This window comes from Pipra filicauda, unplaced genomic scaffold, assembly GCF_003945595.2.
Source record: "Pipra filicauda isolate LSUMZ 115617 unplaced genomic scaffold, ASM394559v2 scaffold114_size2234877_pilon, whole genome shotgun sequence".
NCBI lineage: Eukaryota > Metazoa > Chordata > Aves > Passeriformes > Pipridae > Pipra > Pipra filicauda.
The window spans coordinates 2,148,711-2,156,396 of NW_024103596.1; the positions used below are offsets into that span (position 1 = coordinate 2,148,711).

General features: G+C 51.0%; 1 long non-coding RNA gene across 1 annotated transcript; it reads left to right on the forward strand.

Annotated features, from left to right (window-relative positions):
• The first annotated feature begins 617 nt into the window (after positions 1–617).
• On the forward strand, positions 618–4,737 carry LOC120323796. Its single transcript, XR_005564647.1, has 3 exons — positions 618–722; positions 1,182–1,341; positions 4,488–4,737. It is a non-coding gene; the product is annotated as an uncharacterized LOC120323796 (long non-coding RNA).
• The last annotated feature ends 2,949 nt before the right edge of the window (positions 4,738–7,686 follow it).

The following is a 7,686-nucleotide window of genomic DNA, read 5'->3' on the forward strand; positions in this document are numbered from 1 at the left end:
GATGGCCAGCTATAAAACACTGAAGTGCTGATGGAGAGTACCAGCTTCCAGCAAAAGGTCCCTGCACCTTCAAGATGGGAAAAGCCTTTTTCTGAGGCCGTGGTGCAGAGGAGCTGAGAAGATAAACCTGAACTTTATCCCAACCGGGCCCCATAGCAGGCACTGAAGGGACAGCACCTCTGCTCTTTGCAACAAATACCAAGAAGCGACAGAGATCCACCACGTCTACTGAAGAGAGCCTAGGAGAAAGATGGAGAGGGATTTTTGACAAGGTCATTTAGTGACATGACAAGAGGGAATGGTTTCCAACTTAAAGAGAGTGGGTTTAGATTGGATACTAGGAAAAAGGTCTTCTCTGTGAGGTGAGTGTCACACAGGTACAGGTTGCCCAGAGAAGCTGAGGATACCCCATCCCTAGGAGTGTTCAAGAACAGGTTGGATGGGGCCCTCACTCTAGTGGAAGGTGTCCCCGCCTGTAGCAAAGGGAACAAGATGATTTTTAAGATCCTTTTCAACACAAACCATTATAGGATTCTATTATTCTATGTCATCAGGACCATGGTAACCATGGGGGGCTGGCTGGTGGCAGCTCCCCAAAAGCATCCTCACGGGCTCCTCTGTGAGAGCTCAGCGCCAAAGCTGGAGGGTGCCGGGGTGGCACCTTGTGTCCCCGTGAGCCCATCCTGCAATTCATCCTCGCCTCCCTGGAACCTCCTGGAAGAGTTAGTATGGAAATTTCAACCTATTTTTAAGGGTTATTTTCACTCAAGTGAAATCTATCAAAGAAGGAGGGTTATTTTTACAGCACGCAGCAAGCGCCGGTTGCCATGGCAGCGGGCGGGCGAAATGCAATAAAGCATCCCTCTGTTATCGTAAACACAAAGGGAACCACGGGCACCGGGAAGAAAGGCGATTGTCGTGGGGGAAACAAGGCAACTCCGTGGTGCACTCACCAAGGGAGGTTTTGTGGGGTCCTCCGTGCCCATGCGGGGCCCGGCAGGCCGAGAGGACTGAACCCCTCTGAGGTCCTGCTGTGAGTGTTGAGGACACCGGCATGTCGGCCTGGGATGAACTTTTCCCCCCTTCTTCATCTGAAAAAACTCAGAAGAAGTTTAGAAAATGCATCATCTAAAGAGGGGGAACACACAGGACTCTGTATTTTTTTTTAATCTGACTTCCAGGACAAGGAGCAGTCGGCTGAAGAGGTCTCTTCTTTTAAATGTTTGCTCACTGTGAAGAGATTTTGCATGCAATTGGAGGGTTCAACCTCTCCACCTCTTCCAAGTGTGCTCTGTCTGTGTAATAATTTAGGTGTCCTGTTTCACCTCAGAAGCTGAACAGGTATGTGTAACTGGAGTATCCTGATGCTGCTGGGCCCAGGAGAGCCTTGGTCAGCGTGGGTGTAAGCAGCTCCCAGAGAGGTGGGAGACCCCAGCTGGGATATCCCTCACGAGCTGTGGCTATTCCTATGCATGTGAGCCCTTGGCTGTCCCAGCAGCATCACAGGGACACAAATAGAAACTGCACCAACCCCTCGAGGTACGTGTTTTATCTCTGAAGAATGTGCTGCTGTTGGGCTCTATGGAAGTCACATGGCTGCCCCTTGTTGCTCTCCCCCCCCAAGAGTGACTAAGGTGGCACATTTTGGGTGCACAAGGGATGGCTGGGCAGGGAGAAGCCCAACGCAACCATCACCATGTGCTGAAGCTTCTGTAAGTACCATTGTGGGTGTTTTCATTTTGAACTCTCACCAGGACCACCAGTAATGTGCAATAAGAGCAAATGCCTTCCTTACCACATAGAAGCCTCTTCAAGGACCTGAGAGCTTTTTTGGGGGAGTTCCAGGCACTCAGAGTGCTTTTGTTCAGAAACATCTCGAATTGGGTACCAAAGCTCAGACAATCCAAAATGCCTTGCCTTTTGACTCACCCCAGAGATGTCACTGAGTTCTTGGATTCGTCACTTAGCTCTGACACTGGAAAAAGCCAGTGGTTTTGAATTTCATGATGTGGGGCAAAAGCCCAGCAGGTGTGAGCTTGTGTCACTGAGGTGCCACTGCAGGCCAAAGTTGTCTTCATCCTTTCCCTGTGGAAACTGAGTTGGGGATAACTGACCCTTGCAGAACAAACTCTCTGAACACACCATCTCCCAGCCCAGCCTAAGGTCAGTCCCACCCCAATAAGTATATAAATCCTCAAGAACAGACAAAGAAGTTGGCCATCCCATCACCCATGAATGCCAGGGGACAGGTGGGTGTGAAAAAGGTGAATCTCTTGCACCAATCAAAAGTCCAACTCCTGCCTTATGCTGATCCAAGATCCTGCTGTAGGGTTTGCAGGGCAATGGCTTTGGAGCTGGGGAGCTTGCTTTTGCAGCAACTCATAAGCAGGGAAAAGGAACAAAAGCAGGACTTGCTGTGCAGCAGCGTGTGTATAAATAGATCCCTGGGAGGGTGAGACCAGTGGGAGGGAAGAGATCGAGATGATTTCTCTTTCTAAGGGAATGGTCTTGACACTGCTTGCCTTTATGGCTGAACCCTGTAGTATCAAGCCATTGCTCCTTGTGCCCTTATCTAGACAAAAAACCCCAGCTACTTGCCAAGGGAAGGGGATTTGCACCATTTTTTAAAAAAAAAGGTTAATGGCTTTTTTATTGAATAGTAAGGAAAAAATACAATAATGCTCAGCTGAGGATGTATCTTATCTAAAAAGGTTGCTAATGATTAGGGTTTATATTGAATTATTAGAGAGTCAATAACCACGGTATGTAGCTCTTGGGGAGTCCCTCTGAGGAGGAGCACCAGATCTGCAGCAGTCCGGTGGCTTTTAGCCAAGCTCTTGCCTGGGGAGGAGCATTTTCACCAAGGTCTTCTCCAAAGCAAAGTCAAGGAGCGCTTCCCCAGGGGACTTGGGTCCAAGCCCTCCCTCTGACAGCACGGCACGATGTACTGGCAGAGTGCTTGATGATCTCCCTGAGATTAAACTTAATTCACAACTCTTTAACCTAAGGTTCCCGTTCATAAGTGTTTCATTATTAAGGGGTGAGTACGTGGCAGCTCCATTCTTTAATAGCGTATATAGCATGTTACACTTTACAATGCATTAGCAATAAATGCTTAATGGAAGAGGCTATATCAAGCTGTTAGGTAGAAAGCCTATTATAAAATGTGGGCTCCTGCTAAAACAACGTGTGCGTCTGTTTAACACCTGATGTTAACTCAGAAAAGCGTGTTAGAAAGCTCTGCTCTTTGGCACAGAGAAAATAAGGAGCACTTTATGTATTAAAGTGTCACCAAAATTTCCTCGCTTGTTTAAAACAATCTTGAGAAAGTGTTGTCTAAAAGGCAGCTGGCTGAGATGGGAAGTCTGGAGGAACCTGTCAGAAGCGGGGGCTGGAGGGATCTGGGGTGGGAGGGGATGTGCAGCAAGGCTGGATCAGGTCTGCTCAGTGCAGCATGGAGGTGAACTGCTTTCAGAATCACAGAATGGTTTGGGTTGAAAGGGCCATTAAACACCTTCTCATTCCAACCCCCTGCCATGGGCAGGGATGCCTCCCACTAGACCAGGTTGTTCAAAGCCCCATCCAGCCTGGCCTTGAACGCTCAGGGTTGGGGGCATCCTCAGCTTCTCTGGGGCACCTATTTCAGTGCCTCACCACCCTCAGATGGTGACTTTGGGACCAGCTTAGCCAGACTAGCCTTCTCAGGCTTCCAAAACAGACCTGTTGTTCCCCACTGTGACTTATTCAGTCCTGACCCCTTTGTCTTATTCCAGTGCTTCAGCAGTTAAATGGAAAATGGTGTCTGAGAAGATTAGAATTAAGTTATTAAAGCATCTGGACACTTCTAAGAGGATTGCTGAGCATCGTAGTACTCAAGATTGACTTGAGAATTTGGGGGTGGATTTGCAGCTGGAAGAAATTCCTCATGTACTGTATACCTGCCCCTTGTGTATATGTTAGCATACTTGGCACAGATGTCTCTTTGTTTCCGTACAGGAAACTAATTGCCTTTCTTGTTTCAGTCTGAAGTTTTCTTGTGTCATTCTGTAAATAATGAGAGGCATTTCTCAAAGTTTGCCAGCGCCTTTGTTTCTCTTGACGGCGCTTCAGCTGCTTGCCCTGCACTAGAGGAGCATCCCCCTTGCTGGAAACCTCGTGTCATCTCAGCAGGGTCTGCACTGGCCCAGAGGTTTGTCAGCTGGGAGATGTCCTGCAGGGAAGCAGAAGTGGGGAGAAGGAGATTTTATGTGAGACTGACAAGCTTTGCCTTTGAGCTCACTCTAAGTTCCAGCTTTTTGTGTGAATTCCTGTAGATTAAAGTTCCTTATTTATCCTCAGCACAGTGGGGGCTTAGGCAGCAGCACCAGCTAACACCTCCTGTGACCCCCAGGGATGTGACCCCCAGGGGTGCAGCTCCTGCCTGTAAGGGGACTTTTCTCAGCCCCCGAATGCTTCTGACTCTCTGTTTCCTTTCATGTGCCTTTTAGAAGCTGATTTTTTGGTAGGCAGTCTCTCCTTGGCTCTAAGCTGTATCTCCTGAGGTTTAAAGAAGAAGAGCAGAAGTTCAGCTTGTGACAGAATTGGAAACAATGTGATACCATGATGGAAATCCAGCTCTCTCCTCCTGGTGCCAAATGATGGTTTGCTACAGACCCGTGGGAGAAGAGATACCCTCAGAGCTTTCCCAGGAAGTTAAGCTGGCGCAGACACAGAATAAAAGAGGGATGAGAGAGCCTAGAGCTAGCCTAAAATTTTATCTGCTGCTCCAATTTGATGTGAAAGAGGAATTCAGGTCAGTAATGAGAGCAGATGTGAATGCTTGGTGCAGAAGGGTTTGCTGCTGTAAACTGAGCAGAGTTTACAGGTGCTTGAACAGAGGAAGGGGAGGTTTGTCCTGTGGGAAGGGGGAGGATCAGCTCCAGTAGTGGGTCGGTGACTGTCCAGGTCCACCCAAATCCAGGTGAAATATCACTCCCCAGGTCTCGTGGCACACATGGAGACTGAGCCCCCTGAGCAGAGGGCATGCAGCTGGGGCACAGCATCACAGCTGGCACAGGCGGGCAGGATTCAGTACAGGGAGCAGCAAGGAATCTCCGCTGCTGCTGACCTGGAGGCTGCCACCCATCCTTCATCCATCCCTATGCACAGCTGCTGAGCTGGCAGGGCAGCTCTAGTGGCTCCATCCCAGCCACTGGCAAAACTGGATGCCATTCCTGCTTTCTTATTTTGGTGTTACTACCACAGTTCTGTTTTCTACAGCATAATTTGGGCTACAGAAAAAATGAGGGGTTGCAGTCAGCAGAGGAGCACCAAGGAGGGCTTATGATGAGAGGAAGGTTTGGCTTTGGCTGGTTGAAAACCACCTGGGAGGAAGACTTGTGGGTGGTCAGAGGATGCTGTTGGACATGTCTGAGCCAGGCTTTTCCTGCCCCCCTGGTGCACTGGGCTGTGTAAGTGCTCCCAGATTAGCTCCTTGTGCCTGTCTGAGAGCGTGGCTGCAGAGATGGGGCAGCTGGGAGAGGATGCTGAGCCCTGCCTCAGTTTCTCCTCTTGGTGTAACAGGAGAAGGGAGTCTGTGGGCCAGCTGAAAGGAAGGGAGGAGGTGCTGTTGGGCTGTCTTGCCAGCTTTTGGGGGTACACTCTGGCTGGCCACCCTTCCTGCTGGGCTAGCTATTCATCAGGAATGAAGCTGGCAGGGAGGGATGAACATCCTGAGTCGGCTCAAGCCATCAGATCTCTGTCAAGGATTTGGCCTGGACTTTTATTACCTGTCCCTCTTGTCACTTTTGTGTGAGGAAGCAGGGACATGGCGGGTACCTGGTTACTTTGGGGCTGTCACATCTGCTGCAGGGGGGGACAGTGCAGCTTGTGACAGCCTGGTGTCATTAGCGCTGGCCTCTGAGGCTGCTGCCAGTCGGGATTTACTGTCCATCTCCCTGGGACCAGCTGAGCTGTCCACTCCCTGCATGGCAGCCCCTCATCCTGAGCACGGCTGGGGCATGAATCCTGCCCCGTGCTCAGCATCCCTGGACGAGGAGCTACGGTCTCATATCCTTCCTCACACGGGGAGGGGGAAACGCTTCGGCACCGCTAATTGTGGAGGGCTGGTGCTTTCGGCGCTGCTTGCCTCAGGCTGCCAATCACCCCTCGCTCCCCTGCTCCCGCCGCAGCGCCGGGCATCACGTCAGCTGTGTCTCGGTGTGCTCTGACATCGGCCTGACGCCTGGACCGTGCCGGGGCAGTGACGAGCAGTAATTGGGTCCCCCCTCCATCGGCATCACCTGTCAAGGCCGTGGGGCGGAGGCAGCGAGTGACTTTGCAGCCGTCCAAGGAAGAGCTCGGACGCTGACACCTTTCCGGTGGAGACAGACCTGCCAGGTGTTGACTTCTGCTGGCAGTGAGGATGCTCTGCAATCACAGATACCGGTTCTCAGCTGGGGTAAGGGAGTAAATTGATAGCACCTTGCTAGCTTGCACCATCCACAGGACTGTGGGATGACCCTGGGGGTGCCTTGAGGAACATCAGGCTACAGGTATTGTCTTTAAGAGGGCTGGCATGCCCCCTAATCCCCCCAGTCTCATTTAGAGATGCCAAAATGCACTTGTAAAGCTGCCTGATGCAGGTGTGGCTGACACCTCGCCAAGGTGGGTGTGAAAGCTGCTGCCAGACGTGCCCCAGCAGCAGGGCTGGGCACGATGCTGATGTTCTGTATGTGCCAAGGGGTCCTTTGATCCCCATGGGAACAGCATGACCAAACTGTTGCCAGCAGCCTGTGATTCTTCCAGGATCTAGTCTGACCCTGCTTGATTTTGGGGTGAGGACTTGCATTCCAGCCCAGTGTGTCTGCAGTAAAAAAGGGGTTGCTGCAGAGAGTGCGTATTTGAGGTAGATGATGGCAACAAGAACACTGTAATTCCCACCCAGTGTGCCAACCCTCATGTCACTGCTGAGTCCACCTCTCCTCATCATTGCCCCTGTAGGCCTTGCCCCTGTGATTTTCTCTAACTTTGTAATTTTTGAGGGCCCTTAGTGTATTTTCCCCAGCTCCTCTCCCTGCACCCATCTCACAGGCTGTGTGTGACAGTGTATTTCAGTAGTGATTACAGTAGCGATGAAAGCCCTTTTTTGTGTCGGGGCTGGCCGGCAAGGCGGGGAATGTTGTCTTCTCCATCATCACCATGCTGATCAGCAGCACCCCCTTCTCATCTTTCCACCTCCAGGGAGGCAGCATGTGATGCTGACGAGGGCTGCTGCTGCCTGCTCCACATCAGCTGGTTGTGTGGCATCAGGAGCAGCGCGTCCCCCTGACAGCACATCTGCAATTACTGGGAGGCATTTTTGCCTGTAGCTGCACATCCCGACTGCATTTTCAGCAATAACAGCTTCTTTGTCTTGGGTATTTTACCCAATCTCTTGAAATCAGGGGCTTTGGCAGCTATTTTTGGCTTTGAACCTGGTCATCATAATTTGCCCGTGTTTTTTGCGGTGCTGATATCATTCTCTGTGGCAGGGGCTGTGGGCTGGTGCTCGGTTAGTCCCAGGGTGAGTGATGGATGTCAGTAGTTTAGGATCTGTGTGAGGTTTTAGGTGGTTTCTCCTCAGCCATGATGACTTTCACAAAGGTTTCCCCACCACTGGGACCTTCCCTTCCACAAGGTCTCCCAGCATCTGGAGCGTGGTTCTCA